This window comes from Pipistrellus kuhlii, unplaced genomic scaffold (assembly GCF_014108245.1).
Source record: "Pipistrellus kuhlii isolate mPipKuh1 unplaced genomic scaffold, mPipKuh1.p scaffold_m20_p_3, whole genome shotgun sequence".
Taxonomy (NCBI): domain Eukaryota; kingdom Metazoa; phylum Chordata; class Mammalia; order Chiroptera; family Vespertilionidae; genus Pipistrellus; species Pipistrellus kuhlii.
The window spans coordinates 139,261,050-139,276,782 of record NW_023425529.1 but is presented as its reverse complement, the minus strand read 5'-3'; positions in this window follow the sequence as shown (position 1 = coordinate 139,276,782).

The following is a 15,733-nucleotide window of genomic DNA, read 5'->3' as shown; positions in this document are numbered from 1 at the left end:
AAATCCTCTAGTTTAGGACCAAATCCTCTTCATTCAAATTATTCAGGTAGCCCAACTGGTTTGGCTCAGTGTATAGACTGTCAGTCTGCAGACTGAAGGGTACCAAATTCAATTCCAATCAATGGCACATGCCTGGTTTGTGGGCTTGATCCCAGTAGGAGATGTGTAGGAGACAGCCAATCAATGATTCTCTCTCATCATTGATGTTTCTATCTCTCTTTCTCTCTCCCTTCCTCTCTGAAATCAATAAAGATATATATTTTTAAAAATTATCAAAATAACAGAGAAGGGACAGGTAATTAAAAAAACAAACAAACTTGAGCATGAGTGAGGATCATTGCTTCTGGTTCCATTCCTTTGCCGAGGGCTATTAATGAGGCCACATATAGGGACAAAAGGAGGTGGGCTAGCTAATAAAGTTCCTGACTGTGCCTTTGCTATAGAAATGGTAGCGGTCTGGCTCAATTTGTTGTGGGCTGAACATTTTCTCCACAAATCCATGTATTAACACCTAACCCCCCGTATCCCATAAAGTGACTATATTTTGGCTGTAACATTTTTAAAGACATGATTAAGGTAAAATGAGGCCAATAGGATGGTCCTTAATCTAATATTATTAGTGACATTATAAGAAGAGAAAATTTGGACATAGAAAACACAGACACACTTGGAAGACTATATGAAGACAGAGGAAGAAGATGGCTGTGTCTATCAAGCCAAGGAGAGTCCTTGACCATACCATTCCCTCATAGTTCTCAGAAAGAATCAACTTTTCTGACACCTAGATCTCAGACTTCTAGTCTGCAGAACTGTGAGAAAATATTTTTTTTAATTGTTAACCAGTCTGTGGTACTTTGCTATGGAAAGTCTAGAAAATTAGTATAGCATACATGTAAGAGATATGACAATAATGAAAATATAAATTTGTTTCAATTACATTGAGAGAAGGTTGATTTCTTATTTTCAAAGACAAAAGGAAAAAAAAATTCCATTAGATACATTTTAAAAAGATTTCAGCCCTGGCTGGGTAGCTCAGTTGGTTAGAGCATTGTCCCAATATACTAAGGTTTGCACATATGAGAAGCAAACAATGAATACATAAATAAGTGGAACAACAAATTAAATAAATTTTTTTATGTCTCTCTCCATTTCTCTCTCACATATCAATCTATAATAATAAAAAAGTAATATGCTAATTAGACCAGACTTCCTTCTGGACAAAGCTGGGGCTGCGAGGGAAGCCTGGTCCCAGGTGCCAGAGGGAAGCCAGTGCCAGCAGCCGGGGGAAGGAAGGCCTACTTTTGTATGAATTTCATGCATCGGGCCTCTAGTAAATAAATAAAAGTAAAAATAAAAATATTACATATATATATATATATATATATATATATATATATATATATATATATATATATAATAGATATAACAATGTATTAAAACATACACAAAACAGAAATATATATATATATATATCATGGTATATGCCTAAGAGGAGACTGGTCAACTGGTAGCTATGACACATACTGACCACCAGGGAGCAGATGCTCAATGCACAGGCATGGAACCATGGAACAGACTGATGAATCTCTGAGGGAAGCGGGGAGGAAGGAGAGAAGAAATAGATTAACCAAAGATCTTATATGCATACTAGAGGCCCGTTGCACAGATTTGTGCCCGATGGGGTCTCTCAGCCTGGCCTTCAGGGACCGGGCTGAAACCTGCTCTCCAACCTCCCTTGAGGGGTTCTGGATTGAGAGAGGGCACAGGCCAGGCTGAGGGAACCCACAGGTGCATGAATCCATGCACCAGACCTCTAGTGTATATATAGTTTATACATTGCATTTTTATAAAAATTAAATTTTGAATGTCAAAGAATAATGCATTATATCTTATCCTGGCCGGAAGGATTACATAAACCCTTCACTATCATCAGAATGTAGTAGTCACATGTAGGGCAAAGAAGCCTACTCCATGAACACATAGTGATCCCCAAATCCACCTTAAGGTTTGTATCCTTCTGCGTAGGTTAGCCTCTCATCTGAAAATCCTGTATTGACCTCCCCTGAAGCCGCTGTTTTTCGATGCACTGCAAGTTTCAAGATCTCTATCAGTAGTCATCTGGCTAGAAAAAGAGAAAACACTTTCAAAAATTATAATAGAAGGAATTATTTCATTATGTAGGCAGGGGAGAATCTGAAGGCTACAAAGGGTTGAAGAGATGACCCAGAACTGAAACAGCAAGAGGCTTCTACCTTTGCCTCTTCCTGAGAGATAAACAGAGGTAATGGTGTTACTGCACCCCAGGCCTTTGTCAATGAAAAGAAGCAAAAAACCCAGGTACTTTGATTTTCATTATCTTGCTGACACTGGAGTCTGGGAAATAAATTATGTAACATCCCCTCCCCCTCCCAGCATTGCCCCATGAAGTAAAGTAGATCAGAGAATAGGCAAGAAAAAAATTAACAATAGAACAATACTCCTCTCTCACTTTTTGGCATCCAATTCTTACCATTTACCCATGTTTACAACAATATGCTTTCACCTGACATGAGTCAACTATCTCTCATATAAAGGAAGACACCCTTGTTCCCTCTCTTCTTTCTTCCCTCCTCACCCCCCTCCCCTCAATGAGAGCACAAAGCTCCATTAGTCATTGCAATAATCACAAATTTAAGATCTCCATGTGATAATTTTCCCCAGGGGGTTCAGATGTGACTCCTTTTATTTTCATAATCTCTGAACTTATAAGTCACTTAATCATTTCCAACATTCCTCATCCGGAAAAAAAAATAGAGTGGAAAAAAATAAAAATACTAAAAATTGGTTAATATATGTAGCTACATAACAAGTTTATGTATAGAAGACACAGTCTTTTTTTCTAACTGGTCATGTAGCCATCTTAGATAGTTATCATTGAGATTAGAGACCAATTGCCATAGCCAGAAGAGAAATGCCCTTCTTAATATTTTTTCTCCAGTGACACAGAAGTGCCCCAAATGCCTAGGAGACCTTTTCAACTTCGCACTTAATATGATCATCGTGGAATAGATTCTTTCTTGGGAATTTATACAGAAGTAGGCAAAAGTAGGTCTACAGTTATCTGTATGAAAAAAAAAAAAAAAAATATATATATATATATATATATATATATATATATATATATATATATACAATTCTATCTAGTAAATCCTACCTAATAAAGAGGGATATAAATTGGCCATCATACTGTCTCTAAGATGGTGGCACCCACAGCCAATAAGGAGGGAATATGCTAATTCACTGCCATGCCCTCAAAGATCATGGTGCCCACAATACAAGATAGCAGTGCCCAGTCCTCTCAGCCCCACCAGTGCGGAAGGTGGGTGGCAAGGCCGGGCCTGCCTGCCTCCAGAGTCCCCCAATCCCCTCAGCTGCCCAGGGATGGCCCAAGGTGCAGGCAAGCCTCAGATGGCAGTTGCCCAGCTGACCAGGGCTACTGATAACCAGGCTCAGATAACCAGGGCTGGCTGAGGCTTACACTGCTGGCAGTGGCAGTAGCAGAGGTGTGATGGGGGTGTCACCTTTCCCTGATCACTGGGCCACCTTCCCCCCTGAGGGCTTCTAGACTGTGAAAAGGGGCAGGCTATGCTGAGGGACACCTATACAGTGCATGAATTTTCATGCACCGGGCCTCTAGTACAAAAACAAACCCTACCTAATAAAAGAATAATATGCAAATTGACCATCACTCCAACATACAAGATAGCTGCCTCCATGTGGACACAAGATGGCCAGCAGGGGAGGGTAATTGGGAAGAACCAGGCCTGCAAAGGAGGGCAGTTGAGGGCAATCAAACCTGCAGGGGAGGGCAGTTAAGGGTGACCAGGCCAGCAGAGGAGGGCAGTTAGGGGCAATCAGGCTGGCAGGGGAGTGGTTAGGGGTGATCAGGCTGGCAGGCAGAAGAAGTTAGGGGCAATCAAGAAGGCAGGCAGGTGAGTAGTTGGGAGCCAGCCATCCTGGATTGTGAGAGGGCAGTCGGACATTCCTCGAGGGGTCCCAGATTGGAGAGGATGCAAGCTGGGCTGAGGGACACCTGCTCCTCATGCATAAATTCTGTGCACGGGGCCTCTGGTAATAATATAAGAATAAACTCTGTTTCATGTACTCACAGCCATAAACTTACTTTTGCCTACCCCTGTATATCTTGAACAGCACAGTACAAAGTCCAGGTGGTTATTATTTAAAAATGGCTATATTGTGAGAGAAGCCACTACCATTTCTGCTTCATAGTTTCTTGAATTGTGTAGTCTGCCTTCATGAGAAAGAACATTATATTTTGGTTTCTGGTACATTTACATATGAGGTCTCAAAACCATAGTTGTTTCCCCTTTATGAAATTATAACTGAGTATTTTGTTGGTCATCTGCTTCTAAAAAGAAGAATGGCTATCAGTAGAAAAAAGCTTGACTTTTCTTTAGTATACTAGTACCGAGTTTCCCAAAAATAAGACATCCTCCGAAAATAAGACATCCTCCGAAAATAAGACCTAGCGCATGGAAAGATAAGACATCCCCTGAAAATAAGACCTAGCACAACTTCGGGAGAAAAAAATTAATATAAGACACTGTCTTATTTTCGGGGAAACAGGATATGTGTTGTGATTCTCCTTTGATGCTGTCCAAGATGACCTACAGTATTTTGACACTTTGAACAACATTGAATTTGTATTGCCATAAAGACAAAATGGCACTTCTCTCTCTCTGTCTCTTTCTCTTTTGTAAGACAATCCATTACTGTGACCGTCACTATTGCAGAGCCTTCTCTTGCACCAGGTCTCAAAAAAACAAAAGGTATGGGTTTGCCTATCGATTTACTAAGATTCCTAATAAAAGTTACACAGCAAATGATCAGAAAAGCAGACCTAATTATAGCATGTGTTATTTCCAAAATCCAAAACAAATATTGTACCTCTTTCCTAGTGGTATGCAGCACAAAATAAAGCATCTTTTCTTTTCTATTGAGAAAGAATGTTCAACATGCTCCACCATTAAAATCCTAGAAAATGCACGAAAGTGACAGGTTCCTGAACATTTGCCATGGTTTCCTCCTGCACTTTAGTTCCAGCACACACATCTATCTAACTTGGGCTTCTAGGGCACCTCATATATCCTGTTCACCAGATCCATTGTCACATCATTAATATAGTAGTGTCATTTAATATGGGATGTCTAGAGGCCTTCCTTCTGCATCAAACTTAACAACTACTTGCAGAAAGCTCAAACGTTGCTCAGCAAACAATTTCCAAACACCTGTGGCCCATGTCCAGAGAACGGGCGGGCTGAGTGGCCCGTCACTGCGCCTGCACCCGCCACCTCTCACCGCGGGCAGGCCAGCTCCTCATCCCTAGGCCTGACCGTGGGTCTGACCATGGGTCCGTCCTGGTTCCTGGTCCTCGGGTCCGTCCTGGGAGTGCTGGTGTCCCAGTAATTCCATAAGGGACGTATGCACAGGTGACCTAGGGTGCCTCAGCCAGAAATCTGACACATACGACCCTAGGTACTTAATAATTCCACCGAGCATAAATTACACAGGAGACAAGTATGCAATGCACGAATCACTCACAGTTTATTTACCAGAGTCCTGGTGGATTCCAGAATCCTAGGCAGGCCACCCGGGGATCCGCACCGATAAAACACACAGACACACAGACACACACAAACACATGGTTCATGGAGAACTTTGCAGCTAGAGCTTGGCTTGAGTTGAGGCCTCTCACAATGGGTCACGCTCCATGGCTCAGGCAGAGCTTTGATGGGTGCAGGCAGGGGAAGTGGAGAGAGACCCTCTGTGGAGGAGCAGAAGGGACATCTCTGATCTTCTGTGGAGATTGCTCTTTTTATGTGTCTTCAGTGCTCAGAGGTGTCTTCCAGTGTGTCTTATCAGCGGGTCCCAGGAGCCTTGCTCTCTGGTCTTACATAGGGGATACAGATCACTTTATCTGTTTCCTACATACAGGCCACTCAAGGGTGCTTATCAGTTTGTTTATATTTCATTCATACTTTCAGATATCGCACTTCGATTCCACACTTTAACACTTATTCAATATTATATTTATCCTTATTACTATTACTATAACAGCTGGGTCCTGCGCCTCAGAGCCCCGTCGCCTCTCGGGCAGGTGGAGGGAGCCTGTCCTGAGTCCTGGAGGGGGAACATGGACCTTGGCCCTTGGCCACTGCTGCCTCACTGCCCTTCCTCCCCTGCTCTGCTGCCTGGGGAGGAGCTCAGTGTGTGCAGGTGCCACTGGCTCTGAGCACTGGGCCAATCTGAGTCTTCTTGCTGCTGGTCTTCAGTTCTGTTTTTGTTCATCTGGGGTAACAGAAACAGTAGCAGCAAAAGTAACCCATTACCACCCATCGGTTTGGAATAGAATGCCCAATTACCACCCAAGGGGGTTTGAGAGGAAAGCATCCCAGCCAACCAAGACTGTTCACAGGTATTATCATGGCTTTTTTTTTTCTTAAGCTAATTACATGTTTTCCTTTTTTTAAAAAAAATATTTTTATTGATATTTTACAGAGAGGAAGGGAGAGGGATACAGTTGGAAACATAGATGAAATGGATCAGCTGCCTCCTGCAAACCCCCTACTGGAGATGTGCCGGCAACCAAGGTGCATGCTTTTGACCGGAAGGTGGTGTCTTCTGGGGGCTCAGGAGCTCCAGGGGGTTCTCCTTCCTGCAAGAGGCCTGCACTGGGCTGTCCTGGGCTCTCTTCCTAGGCGCTCTGGTCCTCAGCTAAGAGTGCTCGGTACTGCAGGTAGACCGAGGGCAGCTGCCAGCAAGGATTGGAGAGCAGGGGCTGGGGTCTTTGTGGATGTGGTGGCTTGAGGACGGTGCCAGCGGCAGGTAGAGGAGAGGTGGCAAGTCTAGGGAGAGCGGGGATGGCGGAGGATGGCGCTCTGCAGCCGGGTCTGCGGAACCTCAGGCCTGTTGCAGCGCGCTGTCCTCGTCCTCTGTGGAATCCAGATCGTCATCTGTGGAATCCAGATCGTCGTCGTCTGTGGAATCTGAATCCTGGTACAGCCAGTGGTCATTGTCTGTGGAGCCTGGAGCCTGGTGCAGCGCAATGTCCTCCAGGAGAAAGTGCTTCCCCATTGCAGAGACCTTGGGCCAGGAGGACTGAGCCTGGAGCTGATGCAGAGGGAATGCCTGGGATGCTACCTGCAGCCTGGATATTTATATGTCCCGAAGAGAGGGGCGGGTGCAAGCCTCTAACACGCTTACCGATCACTTAATCCTGTCGGAGACAACCGATCACTTAATCCCATTCCTGCTAACAAATCACTGTTGTGAGGTCAAACCCTGGGTTCAAAATAAGACCACCGGAGGCTGATAATTTATTAAAAACAGCAAACAAAGTTTTATTGGAACTGGCCAGGGCAGCCGCAAGAGTACCACATGCAGGTGGACCCTACACGACTGCGAGGCTTTAGGGGCAGGTAGTTATTTTTAAAGGTTCTGAGAAGGAAAACCCCCATTCTACAACAAACTGTTGTTTGGAATTTTCTGCTGTTCTTTCTAGATAAAATGTTGCTTTCTAGTTTGCTTTAGCCCCTTTGAAGAATGATGAAGATAAACTTAGCTGTCTGACCTTGCAGGTCGGAGACCAGATATACCCACAGTCTCAATACCATGTGAGGTGCATTTTTTTAATTGGATAGAACAGCATTGTTTTCGAGGCCAGCATCGAGATAACCACTAACTGCACATAGGGCTGACTCTTTAATGAAAAAGGAAGTTCTGCCTGTAACCTTGCCCAGAACTTGAACTCATCCTCCCTAAGCCCATTGCGCAACGAACAAAGCTAGTAAGTGAAGGTCAAAGTCAGAATACTAGGGTTAAAATTCAAACAGTAGTTTTTACCCAAGTATGGTTGCTACCATATTTCAATCACTTAATCCCATTGGAGCCAACCAATATCTTAATCCTATTCCAGCAAACCAATCACTTAATCCTGTTGGAACCACCCGCTCACTTAATTCCATTCCAGCCAAGCAGTCACAAAATCCCGTCCCAGCCAACCCATGACTTAATCCTGTTCGACCAAATGGATCACTTCATCGTGCTGGAGCTCTATATTCCCACTAAACACTCCAGCCAGTCACTCAATGCCCAGTTAGAGCTGCTCCTCCTTGCCCCCTTCAAAACATGGTGTACCGAAGACACCCCTATATTTATGGTCACCCAATCCCCGGCTCCAGGAAAGCCGAGACCTGACAACCAGTCACCGTAAAGGACAAGCTACTTCCTTCCTCCTCTCCTCTTCACAGCTGTCCTGCAAACCCAGCCTCCCAGCTGCATCACTCTGGGTTAGCCGATTGTTTTCCTAGGAAGGAAGGGCTCCGGATTTTTCTCAACCTTTCTTGTGGCCAAGAAGTCAATGGGGACAACAGGCCTGGTGACTCCCAAGCTGCACCAGGGGTGCTGCCCAGCCCCGGATTCTCCCCTCGCCCCCATAGAATGTCCGGACCCCGAGGGGTGTGGCTGGCTGTGATGCCCCTGCAGGGGCTGGTTTCAGGAAGCTCTTCCTACTTCAGCCTTGCAAACCCTGGTTCTGGGGAAGCTATTTCAGCTCAGCAAATGCCTCTTAGCTGGGAAATTGTTGTCTTAGACCTAGAAGTCCCTATTTTGGAAGCAGCAGCACTGGTATGGGGACTGGAAGCGGGCCGGGGGGGGGGGTACGGGTAGGGGGGGAAGCTGCCCTCTTCAATGGTGGGCGCTGTTTATTGTTGGAGGCAGTTTCTTCACTCTTGAGAGAGAAAGACGGGCAATGGAAGCTGACAGGCAGCCTAAGCTAAGAAATGTGTAGATCAGGACAGTCCCACTCCCTTCCTTTTTGTAAAATAATAATAATAATAATAATAATAATAATAATAATATGGGATGTCTAAATAATCAAGTCCAAGGTTATATAATGCTACAGAGATGCAGAGTTAAACTATTCCTGGGGAATAAGTATTAAGTTAGATTTCTGTCCCTGTCACTGATTGTAATATATATATATATATATATATATATATATATATATATATATATATATATATATATATATGTTGACTGGCACAAATAGAATGAATTTTCCAGATCCTAATAGTTACCAGGTGCCAGGGGAATATACTGACTTACTTTATCAAACATCCTGCATCTCTATCCTCAATTGCAATTACAGGTACTACCTGACTGCAAGATCCATTTGGTTTTTCACCAAGCAGGTAATGGGAAAGGGCTATTTAATAAGAATATCATTTCTGATTTCTTTGAAGGCATTGCCTGAAATTTTCTAAGACTGTGGAATTGCTTTGATTTACTCTTTTGATATGGATGGCTAATCCTAGGGGTTAAACTTGGTTCTTTCAGCAATAATAGCCCTCACTTTATAAGCCAGGAAGCCAAGATTATGCCTTTCAAGAAATGTGACTATTTCAACATTTCCTTCAAGAATTCAAGAGGTAACTTCAGAAAATGTTGGCAGTCTTATCTGGACTTCTTGACATTTTGGCTGCCCAAAGAATAAGGACCATTTAGAACTATCAAAGAAATATATCTAAAGTATGAGTATATTTGTTTTCTAGTACACAGCCCTCCTAATAAATGGGCACAGTTACCTTTAGTGACCACTGAATATATCATGTAAGTGTTATAAGTTCTTTCTTAAGAATAGTAGTTCTTAAACTGTATCATGATTCAGGATCATCTGGAAGCCTTTTTAAAGGACAGATTTCTTAGCTCCAAATCGGATTTTCTGACATAGTTGGTCTGTGATATGCCCCAATGAATTTGCATTTATAATAAGTCCCCAGGTGATGCTGATGCTGCTGCACAAGAGTCTATACTTTGATAACTACTGTTAATCAAATTCTAGTTTCCCTTTAGTCATTGGGGTTCCGGATCTATTCATTTCCTTAAATCTGAAAACTGAAGGAAAGCTCCTAGCTTTTGATTTGAAGCTTCTAAAAGGAGGGTAACTAAAATGTCTTTCCTAGTTACCAGGGCTTTGGATTTTACCATTGCATAGATAAAATATACTTTAGTACATACCCATCTCATTTATTACTGAGGACCGAGTATTCAGTTCACCATACACAATCCCTGCAATTCTAAATGTACTGCTCTCTAGTTCATGAAGAGTATGCCCATGAGAGGTGTCTATGGAAGAGAGAATTTATTTGATTTTGAGTCAATTTTTCCTATGTGCCCATAAAATAACACTAAATAATATAATTTCTTGGCCGTTGCTGCCTCACTGCCCCTCCCTCCCCTTCCCCCCACCCACTGCCACCTGGGGAGGAGCTCAGTGTGTGCAGGTGCCACTGGCTCTGAGCACTGGGCCAATCTGAGTCTTCTTGCTGCTGGTCTTCAATTCTGTTTTTGTGCATCTGGGGTAACAGGAACAGCAGCAGCAAAAGTAACCCATTACCACCCACCGGTTTGGAATAGAATGCCCAATTACCACCCAAGGGGGTTTGAGGGGAAAGCATCCCAGCCAACCAAGACTGTTCACAGGTATTATCATGGCTTTTTCTTAAGCTAATTACATGTTTTCCTTTTTTTTTTTTAATATTTTTATTGATATTTTACAGAGAGGAAGGGAGAGGGATACAGTTGGAAACATAGATGAAATGGATCAGCTGCCTCCTGCAAACCCCCTACTGGAGATGTGCCGGCAACCAAGGTGCATGCTTTTGACCGGAAGGTAGTGTCTTCTGGGGGCTTAGGAGCTCCAGGGGGTTCTCCTTCCTGCAAGAGGCCTGCACTGGGCTGTCCTGGGCTCTCTTCCTAGGCGCTCTGGTCCTCAGCTAAGAGTGCTCGGTACTGCAGGTAGACCGAGGGCAGCTGCCAGCAAGGATTGGAGAGCAGGGGCTGAGGGTCTTCGTGGATGTGGTGGTTTGTGGACGGTGCCAGCGGTAGGTAAACCGAGGGCAGCTGCCAGCAAGGACTGGAGAGCAAGGGGCTGGGGTCTTCGTGGATGTGGTGGCTTGAGGACGGTGCCAGCGGCAGGTAGAGGAGAGGTGGCAAGTCTGGGGAGAGCGGGGACTGCGGAGGATGGCGCTCTGCAGCCGGGTCTGCGGAACCCCAGGCCTGGTGCAGCGCGCTGTCCTCGTCCTCTGTGGAATCCAGATCTTCATCGGTGGAATCCAGATCATTGTCTGTGGAATCTGGATACTCGTCTGTGGACTCCGGATAGTCGTCTGTGGAACCCGAATCCTGGCACAGCCAGTCGTCCCGGTCGTCTGTGGAACCCGGAGCCTGGTGCAGCGCCATGTCCTCGCCGCCTGTGGAACCCGGAGCCTGGTGCAGCGCCATGTCCTCGCCGCCTGTGGAACCCGGAGCCTGGTGCAGCGTGATGTCCTCGCTGTCTGTGGAACCCGGAGCCTGGTGCAGCGCCATGTCCTCGCCGTCTGTGGAGCCTGGAGCCTGGTGCAGCGCCATGTCCTCGCCGTCTGTGGAGCCTGGAGCCTGGTGCAGCGTGATGTCCTCGCCGCCTGTGGAACCCGGAGCCTGGTGCAGCGCCATGTCCTCGCTGTCTGTGGAACTCGGAGCCTGGTACAGCGCAATGTCCTCGCTATCCTCCAAGAGAAAGTGCTGCCCCATCACAGAGACCTTGGGCCAGGAGGACTGAGCCTGGAGCTGATGCAGAGGGAATGCCATTGATGCTGCCTGCAGCCTGGGTATTTATAGGTCAGAGGAGGGGGGTGGGTGCAAGCCTCTAACAGGCTTACCGATCACTTAATCCTGATGGAGGCTACCAATCACTTAATCCCATCCCAGCCAACCAATCACTTAATCCTGTTCAACCAAACGGATCACTTCATGGTGCTGGAGCTCTATATTTCCACTAAACACTCCAGCCAGTCACCCAATGCCCAGTCAGAGCTGCCCCTCAGGGATTTAAACGTGGTAGTACACCAATGTTAAAACATATACTATCTTTCAAAAGAATCCAAAATATATTTAGACTCTCTATATTGTGATCATATTAAGTATGTGTTGATTATTAGATAGTATGCTAAATTTTTTCAAGCTAATATTGTTTTATCATTTTTAATTATGAATTTAATTATGAATTTTATAACAAAAATATCATGTAAAACTAATATTTCATGGATTTTGAAGAGCTAACATAAAATTATAAATCAGAGGGAAGTGGGGGCACGAAGAGATGAACCAAAGAATTTATGTGCATATATGCATAACCTATGGACATAGAGCCGTGAAGACCTGGGGAGTGGCAGGAGTGGCGTAGAGCAGGTCAATGGGGGAATAAGGGGACATCTGTAAGACTCAACAATAAAGTAAATTTAAAATGAATAAAATAGATTTATAAGTCAAACTTAAAAATTAAATGTAGTATTGTAAATAAGAAAACCAAATATTTACTTCTGAAAATGTACAGGATGAGTATATACTTCTAGGTCATAAAAACTGATATGTGTCAAAGACATATGATATTTGCTTCTCAATAATAATTCTATGTAAAACACACCTGAATTTCTGAAGAGAGCTATTTTATAACTTGAGCATTTTCAGAATTCTGAAGAAGGGATTGCAGTTTATCATATTTTTGAAAGGGGTTGAAATTACAATATTTTATAGAAAGATTTATGTAAATACTCAGAAAAAAAAAGGATTTCAAAGTTAAATAAGGTAAGAATGAAATGACAAAGAGCCTTAAAAAGAAACCTTAAAATTCCAGTAAGAAAAATTGTCCTTTGTACCTATCTTCAAGGTAAACCTTCATGCACTAAAAAGACATCACACCCTGGGGGCTATTTGACAGATAAGTAGTAGGCTGCCAAGTGGGGAGAATATCACTGCAAAATAAGATCTCAAAAAATAAAACTCTTAAATGTACAAGTGGACTCTTCAGAAGACCCCAATCATAGGAACAGTCAACACAATAAAAAATAAAACATAAAACTGAAGGTAAGCAAATATAAATCTAATGAAATTCATTTTGGCAAAGAAATAGAATGAAGCACATTAGCATCTTCAAATTACATTTGCTTCTTTGCAATCATCCCTGTATCGAATGGCACTAAACCTAGGTAACCTAATGTTTCCAAAAAGCTAGCTACTCATTACATGTAGCACTTTAAAAGGCAAAACCCATAATAGCCTAAAGCTCAAAGTGTTAAAACCTGACTTTTCAATTACCTCCATTTCCTCCAACACTTAAATCAATTTTTGAAGACAATTAGAGTGTCTGGAACTAATATATATATTTATTTTCTATTTCTAGAAGTTTATATAATCAGTTGTGTGTGTTTTTACTACTGTACAATTTGGGTGACAATATTGATCTAGATTTCATTCCGGATATAAAGAATTTATGAACCCTCGTGTTATAAATTCTACTTTTACCTGCAAGCAGCACCATTTCCCTTTGTTATTATCCTTGTTATTATAAACAACAACATTCTTTTAGGGATTACCTCACTCTATCCTTGTTGTTCTATTGGAGGCCTTGAAAAATGATACTCAGGTTATCTGGCCACTTAGTTCAACAAGAGACCATATGGGCCAGTGGGGCACTTATGCAGAATTTTTAAATTTATTTTTTTCCAGTTGTGAATTGTATTTGGAGATGTAGCTAAAATGTTTTGTTTCCCATCTGCCTGCTTCCTCTGACCATGTTTCTGCGTATAGAAAGGAAAGCTACATGAGATAATCAAAACAACACACTGAGAAGCATACACTAGAGATGAAGAGAAAAATACCTTGAGGGTGTTTGAATCCATGATTCCATTCATCCCTGAGCCCCCCAAATTTGTCCTTTCTGAGGTTCTACATAAGCTACTTGAATTCATTTTACTTGCAACCCTAAAGATAGCCAGAGAGAAAAAACTGGGTTGAGAATTTTTATTTGGCATTGCATTAGATTTGTATTTCTACTAGAACACATAAACATGAACTTACTGTCTGACAGTGACACATTTCAATTATCTCAGTTCTCAGGCAGTGATTTGGTCACACATGGCTACAAACAAGGTGTCAGCATGCTGCATTTCTTTCTGGAAGCTCTCTGGGAGATGTGTTTTCTTGCCTTTTTAGTTTCCAGAAGCTGCCCACATTCCTTAGCTTGTTGACCTATTTCATCTTCAAAGCCAGCAAGGGTTGATGGAATCTTTATCACATTTTGAACTTTTGTGTTCCTCTCTCACATTTAATAGCCCTCATGATTATATTGGACCTACTCAGATAATACAGGGCAATCCCCCTATCTCAAGGTCACCTGATTATCAATTTTAATTTTATCTGCTACCTTACCATTTTACAAATAACAAAACATATTGACACATTTCAGGAATTAAGGCATGGATATCTTTTGGAAACTTATTACCACAAGGAACAAATTTCAAAACAACAGAAAGTAATATAAACAGTTTTATATCTATTTATAATTGTTATCATTATTAATATTTAAAAAGAAGTCAGAAGAATATGTAATGTAACATTATAGAAATTCACATTAACCACTAATATATTATAATAAAAGTGTAATGTGCTAATTAGAACGGACAGTCATTCTGGATATCCTTTCAGATGAAGCCACCATGGCGGGGGCCAAGGCAGAGGTGGTTAAGGGGCAATGAGACAGGCAGGCAGGGTGGTTAGGTTTTGATGAGGCAGACAGATGAGCAGTTAGGGGCAATCAGGCAGGCAGGCAGAAGTGGTTAGGGTGATCAGCAGGCAGGCAAATAGATAGGGGCAATCATGCAGGCAGGCAAGCAGTTAGGAGCCAGATTGGGAGAGGGATGTCCAACTGCCGGTTTAGGCCTGATCCGGCAGAGATCAGGATCAGGCATAAACCGGCAATTGGACACCTCCCAAGGGGTCCTAGACTATGAGAGGGTGCAGACTGGGCTGAAGGACCCCCCTCCTCTCGCCCCCCACCCTGAGTGCACATATTTCAGGCACCAAAACTCTGGTTTTATAAAATAAAAGGCTTTATATTTCCCCCCCCCTCTATTTCCATACATTTTCCCTGGTGATATTTTTCCCCTAATACAATGTGGAAAGTTTACAGCATAAAATGCTGATTTAAAATGTTGGGCATATACAAAATCCTTATTCTTTCCACTCATGCAATGCTTGATTCCCTTCCATGACATCCATCCATATTATTCTATATTTAAATGTTTCTAGGGATGAAGAGCTCATTATCAGTGAGTTTAATGGCTATCCAAATCCGTGGGCATTCAAGTTTGCCCTCATGGTTGTGTTCCTGTGGCTCTTCATGTTTTCCAATCTTTGCTGACTGAAGGAGAAAGGAATTCTGCATTGATTCCTATATCCAAGTTCCCACAGACACAGCAGACTGAATTCCCTGGGAGTCAGTGAGGAACGCAGGCTCAGAAAGGGGCTGTGTGATCAGCAGCACTGGTCCCATGGTTCTTTGCTGTTTCAAGAGGAGAATGTAGAGGACTTCAGGATAGGCCTTGTGCTTTTATTCTTTTACAATAGGACAAGCAGCTTGAATAAGTAAGGCTGGATCTAACTGGGAAGTGTAGACACTCTTCCTCTATTGTACTGTTTGAAACAATATACCTTACAAATATATATTTTAAATAAGGTCAAGGTAATATTATTTTTTGTGATTTATTTTGCCTCCATGTTAGAACTTGCACACCAACAAAGAAAATACATTTTTTCCCAGTGTGTTCATAGAGTAAATACAGTCAATGTGTAAGGT